Here is a 14,997-nt window from a genome sequence, read left to right as displayed (position 1 = left end):
ATCAAAACAATTTTATAAAAATTCTAAAGAAACAATTCACATATATCTAATAATGTTTTCTAGAGGAAAAATGCATTTTCACAATATACTAGTAATACAACAAACATAAAATGCACCAGTTACTCTGTTTCACTGTAAAATTTGACATTGCACATACTTAATCAACATTATTTTCACATAGCATCACAATAATGCCCAAATAAAAACAACAAATCTACCAATTATGGTGATACAAAACATCACATAAAATGATTTGATGAAGTTAGCTGTGGATGTGTTAAAGTCGCAACTTTTAAAAATAGTCCCATTTTCTTTCCATGAAGCAAATCTTTGTTTTCAATCTTGACAGAGGAATTTTATAGATAACAACCAATTTTATGAAGCAAATCTTTGTTTTCAATCTTTGTATTCTTAGGTTCACTCATTCTAATGATAGATCATTAAATATAATTCAAATTATTGATAATTACAAAAAAAACACACAATCTCATTCGAATTATTGATAATTACAAAAAAAACACACACAATCTCATTCTAAAGCATAATATATAAGAATTAAATACTAGTAAACATGCGCCATACAACTACAATATTGCATAGACAACCGCCAAAAAGACAATGATTGCTTGGGTTTCTCACACAATCTGGACAATTGAAATTGCATCCATCAATACAAATTTACTCCCCACTCCTTGCATTCGCAAAAGAGGAAGAGTGGTAGTTTGTTAAGCCTCACAGAAACTTGAGTTTTCAAGAAGAGAGTAGCTGTTTCAAGATTATAAAGATAGAAATAGAAATGATTTTAACACATCGCATGAATCATACCATGGTAGAAGAAGAAAGAAGACAAAATATTCAGAAAAATCAAGGCAAGATTCCAACTTTGAGAAAGAGTAAAATTGTCACCATAGAGATAAGATATGCCACTGTAATAAATGGCTTCTAAATTTTAGAAATGAGATAGTTAGCATCAGCAAGCTGAAGTATGCCCAAAAGGCAGGGCATCACACTCAACAACAATTAGTATAGAAGAGGAGAAGGCTGCTCATACATCTATAGAAACATCTCAGGAGCTGTTAAAACAATCTGTAAACTAAACAGAAATGCGATTCTCATTAACTTGAATTTTGATACATTGCAAAATAGTGCTCTAAACTATATCAAGTAGATGCTATATCTCACTTCATGAGTTCAATTGAGGTACCAAATGATGTCAAAAAATTTCAATTTTGGAGTAGTATGTGACTTAACTACTTAGAGATAAGGTTTCAGTTGAGGCAGGACACTCTACAGAAGATCAAAAGGATAAAAAGCGGTCCAAAGAAAGTGTTCACTAATACTTGACTCCCACCCATTGCACCAATGATTATCTATTTAATCACTTAATAGTGGTTCACAAAATGTCCATTGCGCTTCATGAATCTCTAATAGTGGTTCATAAATCACCAATAATGATGACTAAATAAATCAATCATGGATTAAAAATGAAAAAAATGCCCAAAAAGAATAATTATTAGTATATAAATGACCCACTACTCATATATTTAATGGTTAAAAGTTTAAACTAAGTGATCTTTAACACCTAATTTTTTAAAATAACAAATCACAACATAAACTTGTGGAAACTGCACACTGTTGTCTGGAACTCTAATATGAATCTTCGATGCACTCATAATTGCTACTATAGTTGTTTTGGTGAGTATTCATTCATATGATATGTTGGAAAAATATTCAACGCTTTCTTTGGGATTTGTGGCAAGGGCTTAACCGTCTGCTGTGTACTATAAGTTGGGTGATTGTATCAGATGACAAATTGGTCTTTCAGCGCAACGGCAACCCCACTCTAACAAGTGGTATTAGAGCTTGGTCATAGCTTCGAAACTTCAATCCTTCAGACAAAGCTAGGGGGTAGATTGTTGGTAAAATGTTCAGCGCTTCCCCTAAAGTCATGACAAGGGCTTAACTGCCTCATGTGTACTATAAATTGAGCAGTTGTAGAACATAGCAGCCATGTCCACATAACAAAGGCCCTATCGATTCCCACGTAGATCACCTCTAAAGCTATAAAACAACCACTATTTATACTGAGCTCTACAAATCACCTCCAAAATGCAAAGGAACTAACTAGGATAGGTCTACCACAAATTGTCAGTCATAGTAGGGGATGAATGACCCTCATTTTGGTCATAAAAATGACCAAATATTGCAACATACTATCACCAAACACTAGAGACTAAAGGAAAAATTGTGAGAACAACTGAGAATAGTCGATTAAAATGTTGAAGCCAAAAAAATCACTCCTCTACAATTGTGTAAAGTTACAGATAACTTGGAAATAGAAGGCATCAAATAATATTTCTAACTCATAATTGCATAGAGGCATGTGAAAGCTAAAATGCATTCATAACTACTATCTTAGAGAGTTAGTTTTGCTGAGTCTTTTTAATTCTTTTTACCATGGCATCCATCATGTTTTTCCTAGATGACAAAGTAAAACTTCTGAACGGAGTGTTTGTTAAATGCTTAAACAATCCTACTTTTAGGATCTTCTAAGGAAATTTTTTAATTATCATGGAATAACAAATTCTATATTTTAAAGAGAGGCTAAATTAAACAATAATAAAATATAGTAAAGTATGGGAAAGCAATAGATTATGAAAACAAATGATAGAAACTTGCTAAAGTGAAACATCTTAAATTTCAAAATTTTGAACAAGGTGTACATTTGTCATCTTGAAACCACAAAGGAATAGTATTAGATACTCAACTATTAAAAACCTAGACCGACCAAACCAACACACTATTAAAAAGAATATCAGAACAAAATTATTAGCTAAATCAAAATGCGGGCCAATGACAAAAGCCAATAGGAATACTTCCAACTACCTAGGAATGTACAAGAGTAAATTGTCGTTTTCCCATCTTAAGACCTCAATATGGTTACACAAACACAACCATAACCTAAACAATTATAAATTCTCACATTGTGTTCAGGTATGAATATAGAATCTATTAACGACTTTGAAAAATGGAAAATAATGGGAGAGAATACAAGTTTAATGTATTATAATTCTAAATGGAAGAAGAAATTGTTAAAATAATTTTATAAATGATAGGTTTAGGTTGGAAAATTTAGAAACAATGCAACAAAGTTCTTCTTTTGTGCCAACTTCAAGCATTCTACATAGGCACAAAACAAGATGAAACCACAAACTTGGCATTAGGGTTTTTCCATTCTCATTAAAGAAACTAATTCACATAGGAAATGTCTCATTTGTTCAATTTATCAGCTTGTTCCAAGGAAAATGAGTTTAACCATAAAGAAAACTTGGTAATTAGACACACTTGAGCTAGAGTAATACTGGGATGGGTGACCTCCTTAGAAGTACCAATACTTCACCTCTCTGAACATCACATAGATGCAATAAGTGTTAAGTCATTCATTTCATAAAAGATAGATTGTGTGAACACTCATGAAATATAGATTAATAAATTTGACTAAAAAAGTCACAACTTTATGATAATCATTCATCTTACTCTCAAATCTCCTTAACATCACACATCCACTGGTACTTTGCAAACAACAACTCATCTCTTTTTCTCTGACTTCGTAGAATCATTTATCATTAGCTTTGATAACAAAGCTGCTGATTGTTTAGCCAAATGGGCTTCTAATCATGCTCCAGACTAAAATATTATGGATAGCGGGCAACTTCCCTTTGAGATGGTGCAAGAATTTGATAAACTTGTTGCTCAAGATAGAGCTCCTTATTGTATTTCTTTCTGTCTTAATAAATTTTTACCCCTCTTTTTCCAACAGCAATCTCAATTCTTCTTTAACTTTTTTACCATATTTGAAATGTTGTATTAAAATTAGAGAGAACATATAAAGATTCTATAACAATAATCAGGAAAGGCTACATTTTGTAATAAATAATATATTTTAATTTAAAATTAAAAGTGGACGTGTATCCACATGATAACGACAGATAGATCTAATTTACTAATGGTCTTTTTGTAAAATTTTATATGAACATTCCATATGAAAGGAAGCAAGATAAAGTTTTGGATCTGTATATGAATCATCTGCCCGTCTAGCTCAGTTGGTAGAGCGCAAGGCTCTTAACCTTGTGGTCGTGGGTTCGAGCCCCACGGTGGGCGAGATCAGCGTTTTATGCGGTGTTGTTTTCCATCATTGAGCATTTTGGCAGATTTTCCTTTTCACTTTTTAATCTTGCACAAAGATTTCTAAGATAGTTTACCCAAATTTGCGCTTCTTTGCCGCAGAGTTTACCGAATTTCTATATTAAAGAATAGCAAAGGTCGCAGGTTCGAGACCGCATAGGCCATGTGCTTGTATTAGTTTTGATTGTCTTCAGTTATACTGAAGCTATGAGTTGTACCTATGGCGGATCATAAGTCTTCTGCTGTCACTATTGAAGTTTTCAGTTGTATCATTAATGTCTCATAGAGTGCTATTGAAATACTGCAGAATAAATCGAAAAGCCAAGTATAATGGTTATCCACTTTCTTTTTATTTTGATTATCTTTCGAGATGATGCATCTTGAATGTCCTTAAAATGATTGCAATGTGTCTTGCGGGATAAAAGATTTACAAGTTAATTTGTGAAGTTCCCAAGTGCTGTATAATTGGGCAAAATAAAAGATGGTGAATTACTCGATTACTGCATTTCCGCTTCATTTGTAAAAATAGATAAAGTAGCTCGTCTCAAAATTATTTTGGCTTAGAAATGTGGAAAAATTCCTCCTTGCAGAACTTTTCAAACAATCCTCTTACTTGAAGTAATATCTGCATGTTAAAAACACATATTGTTAACCACACTGCTTTTCCAAGTGCTGAGAACAAATTCCTATTTGTTGACATAAATTAATTATCTTAGATATGGTCGGCACAGACCAGCCGCCCACCACAGAGCAAGGAGAAATTTCTACATGTGTCCAATACAAACCAACCAGTCAATCACCATCCATCTCAATTGCTCCTTATAATTATTTCAGCTAACTTTCTACTACAGTGTAAACAACATTTATTATGTATTTGTCTATAAATTAATAGACTGGGCTTGTGTTCAGCAGAGCCCATTTTGGGTTTCTCCATGGCTTATCTTCTCTATGGCTTTCTCTCATTACTTTGGAGTTTCTTCTTTGTGTCTAGTTTTCAATACTATTTGATACCTGAAGCCATGGACGAAAGTCATAATACATATACAAGTCTAATTTACATGTCATTATGTAGCCCATCAAATGACGAACAAAATCGATGACTAAAATCAAAGCAGTTGAATAAAAATTCTAAAGATACAATTAATATATTTCTAGCCAATATTTTCTTTAGAAAAAAATGCATTTTCACAATATCCTAGTAATACAACAAACATAAAATGCACAAACAAACTGAACATTGCCAAAAGTTCACTTGTCAGTAGAGGCATTCAACAAAAGTGTCCTATTCTTACATATTTCTTGTAACCTATGTTTTTCTTTGATGGTTGTAAATGCTTTCTGATAACATATCTTTGACTAAAGAAATTAGGTTTCTACAATCTATTAGAATTCTAAACAATTTTTTGGAAATTGATTGTAGAGAAATTTTTATTATCAACGTCTTGGATTACACATAGTGATCCATCATTAGGATGAAGGAGAGTGCAAGAGAATGAAAAAATAAGATCATTGTGGGTGCTCTGAAACATTGATGATACAAATTTCTACACAATCAATTTTCAAAAAACTATATATTTGCAAACATATATTTGATTGAATGATTCTAATATTCTTCTATATATTTCTTGTTGTCATGTCCCCTTTTCAAATAATTAAAAAAAGAAAATCTTTGCTAAGGCAGGCAGGCCCAAGAAAGTGAAGTTTCGGAAAAAGGGTGTTAATCTTTGGAAACCGTTGGACTAATAAATGAAAATTATTATTAAAATAAGTTTTATTAACCTCTCTTGGACGTGAGTTATAGTTATGCCCTCTTTTAAGGGGTTTGGAGGCATTTTGGGCTCATTCCAGAACTTGATTTTTGCTCATTCTTTGTTATTCTTCAGAGGCTGCCAAACCTGTGGAGAAGGAGACCCAAGAACGGGAGTTTGCAGGTTTCCAGGGAGACCCAAGAACGGGAGTTTGCAGGTTTCCAGGAAGGCTAAGGACGGGAGTTTGAAGCCATTCCATGTGCATGCTCATACAGAGTATGCCTTTGTGCTGAACAGTGCAGATTTGTGAGTTTCCGGGTGTGTTTTTGTATGAGTTTGGTGTTTACAGTTGAGTATTTCATATCAGTTTGGGTTGCTGCTGTATATCAGACTTTTAAATGTTAAAATAGAGCTGAATATATATATTGGGACGTGATTAAACTTTTGAGATAGATTATTAGTATTTTTGTGGTGTTTCCGGGCATATTTTGTGCTATTTTGGGAGCCCGATGAGCATAGTTTTGGTCCTACATTTTCGAGTTGTTGTGTAAAGGCTATACGGATCTGGAAATGTCAATTTGTAGGCTGTTATGCTGCTGAAAGTTCTGTAAAAATTTCCATTTTCAGATTCATTAATAATTTGTGAAGTTGTGAAGCTTTTAGCACTATTTTCAGCATACCCGATTTGGGGTTTCTTGAGGAATTTGGTGGATCTTTGGGATATTAGCTGTTTGATTTTAAAGATCTGATTAGAGGTTGGAAATATCATGTAAAATCAGAAAAGGGACATTTCAGTGGTATTAGAGCCATGATCTTGCCAGCCTGAGGGTTTGTAGAAGTTGCAGGTCAGTTTTGACAACTACCCAGATCTTGCATTTCAGTTTTTAGAACTACCCAAATCTTGCATGCCATAATTTATGGTTGCATGTTGCTTCTAATCAGATGCATGTCAAAATTTATGGTTGCATGCTACTTCAAATCATTTTCATGTTAGTTCTTGGTGAATTTGGTGGTTGTAGAAGTTTGCATTTCAGTTTTGACAAGTACCCAGATCTTGCATGTCAGTTTTGACAACTACCCAGATCTTGCATGTCATAATTTGGTGGTTGCATGTTGCTTCTAATTAGTTTCATGTCAAAATCTATGGTTTCATGCTACTTCTAATCATTTGCATGTTAGTTCTTGATGAATTTGGTGGTTGTAGAAGTTTGCATGTCAGTTTTGACAACTACCCAGATCTTGCATGTCAGTTTTGACAGCTACCCAGATCTTGCATGTCATAATTTGGTGGTTGCATGTTGCTTCTAATCAGTTGCATGTCCAAATCTATGGTTGCATGCTACTTCTAATCATTTGCATGTTAGTTCTTGGTGTTTGAAGAAGTTATATCCTATTGGGGTTACACTCTACTTTATCCAGAATGGACAGGTATAGTACAGAGTCTCAGAGGAAACGATCTTGGACAATTGATAGCCAGAGTCAAAACAGTAGAAATGATGGTTATTTAGACATTCAAGATAAACTTATGAAAATAAGCCATGACATGTCTAAACAGTTGGTTGAGCACCACCGTATAATGAATGACATGTTATCTGACCCAGCTAAGGTGGATAAGTTGACTGGATTTCTATTTCGCAAATTTTCTCGCAGGACAGATGACACAATTCCCAAGAACTTGCATGAGGAGTTTGAGAAACTAGCTGATAGCCAGGTAGAGGTCTCAGATTCTACTCTGCCACAGGAGGTGGTGGGAAGGGATATTACACAGATTGATAGTAACGGTCAACTTGATACTCAAATTGAGACAATTGTTTACAGGTCGTCAAAGGGTGATGCCACAGGTATTCAGGATGGTATAGTTACAACAGGCAGTGACTACAGTGTAGTGGGTTCAGATGATGATTATGAGGATGTTGTTGTGCAGGATGGTGAGATACCTGGTAGAGATGAGTAGACATTGAGCATTCATGACTTTGCTGAGAAAGAGTACCAGACACAGTTAGATGCTTCATCACATGAGGTTGAGGCTGGTAGTACTTCACATGATTTGTCCAACCAGCTGAAGGTGAACAAAGATAGTAGTGTGACTTCATTATCTCATCATGACAGGTATGTGGAGTTAGTTGGTATTGGTCATATTACTCAGGTGAGGAGTTTGCTTGAGTTACCAGTTGATTCTAGTTTACGGATATGGACTCGAGATTGTTATATTGGCATTTGGGATTCAGTTGACTGGAGATCTTTAACACTTTTTGGTAGCAGTGTTTGTTTGGGTGCTATCATGGATTTAATTAGCAGATTACATGGTGTTGTCTTTTCTTGTGCCAGTATCTTGTCTGATGTTGGTATTAGTTTTTATACACCAATGTTGGGCTTTGTTCATATATCCAGTCGGCCATATTTGCTGGAATGTGTTGATGATATTTCATATTTGGCAGTGTGTATAGATGAGTCCTAGGATCATATTGGCATTGATGACATCCAGAAGGATGCAATGGGCAGTTTTGAAGACTTAGTTTCCTTGGGTATAGAGGAGTTGGACAGCAATGCTAATGTTTTTGATACTCTGTATGTTGATATGAGCTTTAGATTTGATTCACAGGATATGGATGGCAATACTCTAGAGACTAGTAACTTTGAGGACACTCCTTCAGACAGTGCATCAGAGGAGGTTTGTAGGAGACAGTCAAGCCAGTGCCATCATGTGTCTAATCAGTTGAGAGTTAGTGACCAAGACATTGCTATCACTTGCCAACATTTTGATGCTGCTTGTCAGTTGTTAACAGTTTATGGATGGGGTTCTCCTACTAGTGATGAGCAGGGAGGAAGTTATCTTTCCTTGACAGAGATCCACTCTTTATGGGAGGCTATTCGGATTTTGAGACAGAATTATATGCAGTTGGTAGCCGACAGAGATTATCTTATGGAGTGGGGTAGTACACCATATGATGCATTGTTGGCCAAGGAAGATGAGGTGAGTGATCTTACTAAGCAGCTTGAGGTGACTTCTGAGATTCTTGAGAGTACACAATTGGCTCTCAAGGAGTCACAGTTTCATTTGGCTAAGGTGACCATGGAGTTAGAGCGACTACAGTCTTTACCTGATTCTATACAGTCACAAGCTGTGGTGTTTGGTGATCCGAGGATGTCCATGGCCGAGATTGTTAGAGACAGTGGAGATGGGGATGCATCCATCCTTGATACTAACATTGGCATATCAGGTTCATTCCCACTAGAGTCAGGTTCAATTGAGTTGGGTGCTGTAGCAGATTTTTGTGGTGTGCCTGACATGGTGGTGACCTCTAGTACTAATGGCATGAAGACTAGAGATGTTGTATCAAAGACCATGTGTGATGTTGGTGAGCTGATAGTTGGCATGGTTCCTACTAGTAATACTACTCCCTTCGCAATGTCTTCAGAGGTAGTAGTCAGTTCCAACTTGGTTAATGATCGATTGCAGTTAGTTACATCTGGATTGCAGTCTAAGCCACTGACTGAGATTGGTGCATTCTATCGGCATTACACTGTGAGGTATGCTCATCTATCTACCTTTGATGACCATGTTGATGAGGTGATGATACAGAGATGTACTTTGGTTCCTAGTGCTTATCATCAGTTATGGGATAGTTTGATGCCTCGGGATGAGAGTTGTGATGGGCATGACATGGTGATAGGTCCTGCAATTGACAGGTTGATAATACATGACTTAGAGCAGGAGTTTTGGAGTGATGCTTTAGCAGGTGTTATTATTGATTCTACTCCTTTGGCTATGACATCTCTTGACTTAGCTGGTGATCAGTCACAGTGGGTTGTATCACTTCTTCATGGTGAGCTGTTGACTGAGGTTGGTTTTTTTTTATCAACATTATATTGCAGGGTATGTACATCAGTTAGCATTTGATCCTTGTGCTAAGGAGTTGATGGCAGACAAATTTGGTTTGGATTCCATTTCTTACTCTTTATCTTGTAATATCTTTTCACCATCAGCAGTGTATGGGAGTTATGGTTATGAGATAGTGGCCGATGATTTGCAGAGTTGTGTTGACTGCAGGAGTTGTACAGTGTGTGGATTCTCCATACTTGGTACAGTTTCATTCGAGAGGGTTCACCATTGTTGCAGAGTTGGATTGTACATTCCATATAGGCCAGTGGGATGCGTTGATGGTATTTACTGTGTTGGTAGTTTGATTTGTCCACTTTACTTGGGTTCTGATGTTCTAAGAGTTTGTGCCTCATGGATTTTTGATTGTGGTAGTGGTGATTTCGGAGTTTGGTTGAGCTATAATTGTCAATTTGATTATGGATTCCTCTTGGTCATATTGCAGAGGATATTATAGGAGCCTGTGTTAATTGTTAGTAGTATAGTTCATGACTACATTTGGGATCCAGGTGGATTGATTGGTTTATTGTTCAGCCATTGCTTGAGGACAAGCAATGATTGGGAGGGGAGGACTTGTCATGTCCCCTTTTCAAATAATTAAAAAAAGAAAATCTTTGCTAAGGCAGGCAGGCCCAAGAAAGTGAAGTTTCGGAAAAAGGGGGTTAATCTTTAGAAACCGTTGGACTAATAAATGAAAATTATTATTAAAATAAGTTTCATTAACCTCTCTTGGATGTGAGTTACAGTTATGCCCTCTTTTAAGGGGTTTGGAGGCATTTTGGGCTCATTCCAGAACTTGATTTTTGCTCATTCTTTGTTATTCTTCAGAGGCTGCCAAACCTGTGGAGAAGGAGACCCAAGAACAGGAGTTTACAGGTTTCCAGGGAGACCCAAGAACGGGAGTTTGCAGATTTCCAGGAAGGCTAAGGACGGGAGTTTGAAGCCATTCCATGTGCATGCTCATACAGAGTATGCCTTTGTGCTGAACAGTGCAGATTTGTGAGTTTCCGGGTGTGTTTTTGTATGAGTTTGGTGTTTACAGTTGAGTATTTCATATCAGTTTGGGTTGCTGCTGTATATCAGACTTTTAAATGTTAAAATAGAGCTGAATATATATATATATTGGGACGTGATTAAACTTCTGAGATAGATTATTAGTGTTTTTGTGGTGTTTCTGGGCATATTTTGTGCTATTTCGGGAGCCCGATGAGCATAGTTTTGGTCCTACATTTTCGAGCTATTGTGTAAAGGCTATACGGATCTGGAAATGTCAATTTGTAGGCTGTTATGCTGCTGAAAGTTCTGTAAAAATTTCCATTTTCAGATTCATTAATAATTTGTGAAGTTGTGAAGCTTTTAGCACTATTTTCAGCATACCCGATTTGGGGTTTCTTGAGGAATTTGGTGGATCTTTGGGATATTAGCTATTTGATTTTAAAGATCTGATTAGAGGTTGGAAATATCATGTAAAATCAGAAAAGGGACATTTCACTTGTCCATTCATCACTTCCAAGAATGTTGCCTTAACAGATGCATTGGTAAGCCTTCAACTGAGAATCCTAAAATCAAGCTTTTCACTAACAATGCAAGACCAGACCATAAATCTATTAAAACATTACATACAATCCAATTCAAAATTGATTAATGCTATACTCTATAAACATTCGATGAAAAGAGAGAACAAAATGGCATATAAATCACTAACACATCTTCCATATTCACAAATACAGTCATATTTGAATTGAATTCATAAATCTACAAATTACTCTTTTTCACTACAAAATTTGACATTGCACATACTCAATCATCGTTATTTTCAAATAACATCACAGTAATGTCAAAATTAAAATCACAAATCTATCAGATAAATGGTTTGATGAAGCCACTTGTGGATGTGTTAAGTTGGCAATTGTTGTCAAACCATCTTTAGTTTGGGATAAGTTCAAGTTTAACGAATACCTAGATGTTGCTACTATTCTTCTATTGTGAATGTTAATTTAATTAATCATTTTTGCCATGACATTGATCAATTTTTTCCTTAAGTGACAAACTGACACTTCTGAACCGAATCTTTGCTTGATGTTTAAACAATCTTACTTCTAACCTCTTCTAAGGAAAAACATCACCAATTCCAAATTTTAAAGAAAGGTTAAATCAAATAATAATAAAATAAAGGGAGGTTAAATCAAATAATAATAAAATACAATGAAGTGTGAGAAAACAATAAATAGTGAAAACAAATGCTAGGAACTTGCCAAGGTCTAAATATCTTAGTTCTCAAAATTTTGAACAAGGTTCACATTTGTCTTCTTGAAACCACAAATGAATAGCATTAGATACTCAACTATTAAAAACATACAACAAACCAACACAATCTAAACATCTAAACAACTATCGAACAAAGAAAGGGTAAAGTATGTAATTGCTATTAATATTGAGTTGAGGTTTTCAAACTAAATTGTGATTTTCCCATCTTAAGACCTCAATATAGTTACACAAATACAACCATAACTCAAAACAATTATAAATTCTCACACTCTGTTCACATATGAACATAGAATTTATTAATGATTTTGAAAAATGGAAATATATGGGAGAGAATACGGATTTAGTGTATTATAACTTCAAATGGAAGAAGAAATTGTTAAAATGATTTTATGTATGATAGGTCTGGGTTGAAAAATGCAGAAACAATGGAGCAAAGTTTTGCTTTTATGCAAACACTAAGCATTCTACATAGGCACAAAACAAGATGAAACCACAAACTTGTCTTGCACCACCAAATCAAGGTCTTTCCATTCTTATTAATGAAACTATTTCACATATGAAAGATTTCATTTGTTTCATTTATCTTCTGGTTGCAAGAAAAGTGGGTTTAATTATGAAGGGAAACATGGTAATTAAGCACACTCAGAGCTAGAGTAGTTGTGGGATGAGCGACCTCCTTAGAAGTACCAATGCTTCACCTTGTGAACATCACATAAATGTAATAAGTGTTAAGTATTCTATGAATTCTTATAAAAGATAGGTTATGTGAACTACTAGTCATGAAACATAGATTAATAAATTTAATTTAAAAGTGTCACAACTTAAATAACAGCTCATCTCAAATCTTCTTTAACAATCTTTTAATACTTGGAATGCCTTATTAAAATTGGAGAGTTCATAAACGGGTTCTCCTTAAGATAGCAATAATCATAAAAGGTTCACATTTTTAAGTAAATACTATATTTTATTTTAAAATTAAAACCAGACGTATATCGACATGATAATAACAAATGAATCTAATTTAATGATGGTCGTTTGCAGAATTTTGATGAATATATGAATGCAAGAAAGTTTGAATCTGAATGAAACACAGATATATGCCCGTCTAGCTCAGTTGGTAGAGCGCAAGGCTCTTAACCTTGTGGTCGTGGGTTCGAGCCCCACGGTGGGCGCAATCAACAGTTTTTGCGGAGTTATTATCCATCATTTAACATTCTGGTAGATATTCCTTTTCACGTTTTAATCTTGCACAATGATTTCTGCGACAATATATGCAGATTTGCCTTCATTGCCACAGAGTTTAAGTAAATAGAAACTTATTCGTTGAACATTTATTAAAGTTGAAAACTCAACTCGGCCTATTAGCTCAGTTGGTTAGAGCGTCGTGCTAATAACGCGAAGGTCGCAGGTTCGAGACCTGCATAGGCCATTCGTTGTTTGTCGTTATTCGTATTCGTATATTGAACTATGGATTGCTATTTGTTTTTGGAAGCTGATGATGATTTAATACCTGTTAAACATTTCCCACTCTACCCCAATGTGATTTTGTGACGAGCGGAACAGGAATACATATTTCAAAAAATTTTATTCTCTGTTTGGATGCACCAAATCGGAATAGGAATAGGAAAAAAATCGGAATACGTATTTCAATTTTGGCCCAAAAATGAAGATTTGTTAATCCACCAAAATAGATGGAAGGGGAATACGTATTCCTATTCCATTTTTATTTATTTTAGAAAATATAGATTTTTGAGTCCGTGTATTCCGCCTCAGATTTTGGATGAACCAAACAAGAATAGGGATACATAACCCCATTCTCTATTCAAGAATAAGTATTCCAGAATAGGTATTCCTATTCCCGTTTTTATATTCCCACAACCAAACGGACCCTAAAGGCACAGGCCTGGACAGTAAGAACGATGAAGGTTATACAATATAATAAAACGTCTCTAACATATTGAGGAGAAGGGGCAATGTTATAACTGAAGGATGAAAATGGTTGGCATTAAGTTGTTTGGGTGGGTCATTTTTAAACATCATTTATTAAGAAAGAAATTAAACTTGTAAAAAATAAGTCGACTTTGAGTATTTAATACTTTTAGTTTAAGATTGAAACTTAGCGTGGGAGTGGAGTTGCAAATAAGAAGAAGCTCTAACATAAAAAAGGATTGAGAAAATAGTGTGTGAGATAGACAAGCAACACAATGAGGGTTTTACTAATGGTTTTAAAAAGTTAAGATAGGAAGAGAGGTCTAGAAAACAGTCAAAGATTGGCTGAAATAGAGAATTGAGAAGCTATTGCGTGTATTGCCAATGAAAATTTGAATGAAAAGGAGAAGATTGAAATAGAATTGAAATTTAATGTGTGATTTGTATTAGGCAAAAATAATAGAAGAATTTGTTGTTACTTTGATTATACTCTTTCAATCTAATTGTTAAATTGTAAGCATAGAGTTTGTATGAATATTTTGCATTTCAGTTTTGTGGTTGTAGTCACATAGGATTTCAACTTACATCATGCTACCTGGTCTCATCAATGATAAATTCAACAAATTTTACAAAGTTAAATTAACAAGATAAGAATTCAATATTCAAGCAACATTTTACAGTGGAATGATTTATAGCTGTGATATTTATTCCTGCTTAAAAATCAAAATGACATACAAATTGCTAACAAAAAGGAAAATCAATTTGGATTTTTATTTGTTTTTGCATATGTTAAGGAGGAGATATTTTCCACATCAAGTCAAATTGAGATATCTTTCACAGCAAGTCAAATTGTGATATTTTCTATTAGGATTCCATTGTGTAATTTTTTTGAGTAAAACTCATTGACCTATATTCCATGAGTAGTGGTTCACAATAATCCATCTCTCATGAGCAGTTCTAAGTGTTTCATTAATCTCCACGATAGAT

At 34.8% G+C, this 14,997-nt stretch overlaps 3 non-coding genes across 3 annotated transcripts; all 3 read left to right on the top strand.

Annotated features, from left to right (window-relative positions):
• Positions 1-4,088: 4,088 nt before the first annotated feature.
• Positions 4,089-4,161, top strand: TRNAK-CUU (transfer RNA lysine (anticodon CUU)). The gene has a single exon. It is a non-coding gene; the product is annotated as a tRNA-Lys (tRNA).
• A 9,019-nt stretch (positions 4,162-13,180) lies between these two features.
• On the top strand, positions 13,181-13,253 carry TRNAK-CUU (transfer RNA lysine (anticodon CUU)). The gene has a single exon. It is a non-coding gene; the product is annotated as a tRNA-Lys (tRNA).
• A 183-nt stretch (positions 13,254-13,436) lies between these two features.
• TRNAI-AAU (transfer RNA isoleucine (anticodon AAU)) lies at positions 13,437-13,510 on the top strand. Its single transcript has one exon. It is a non-coding gene; the product is annotated as a tRNA-Ile (tRNA).
• The last annotated feature ends 1,487 nt before the right edge of the window (positions 13,511-14,997 follow it).

Source organism: Cupressus sempervirens, chromosome 11, assembly GCF_028749045.1.
Source record: "Cupressus sempervirens isolate cs-2001-9-10 chromosome 11, ASM2874904v1, whole genome shotgun sequence".
Lineage (NCBI taxonomy): Eukaryota > Viridiplantae > Streptophyta > Pinopsida > Cupressales > Cupressaceae > Cupressus > Cupressus sempervirens.
This window is presented reverse-complemented; position numbering and strand designations above follow the sequence as displayed.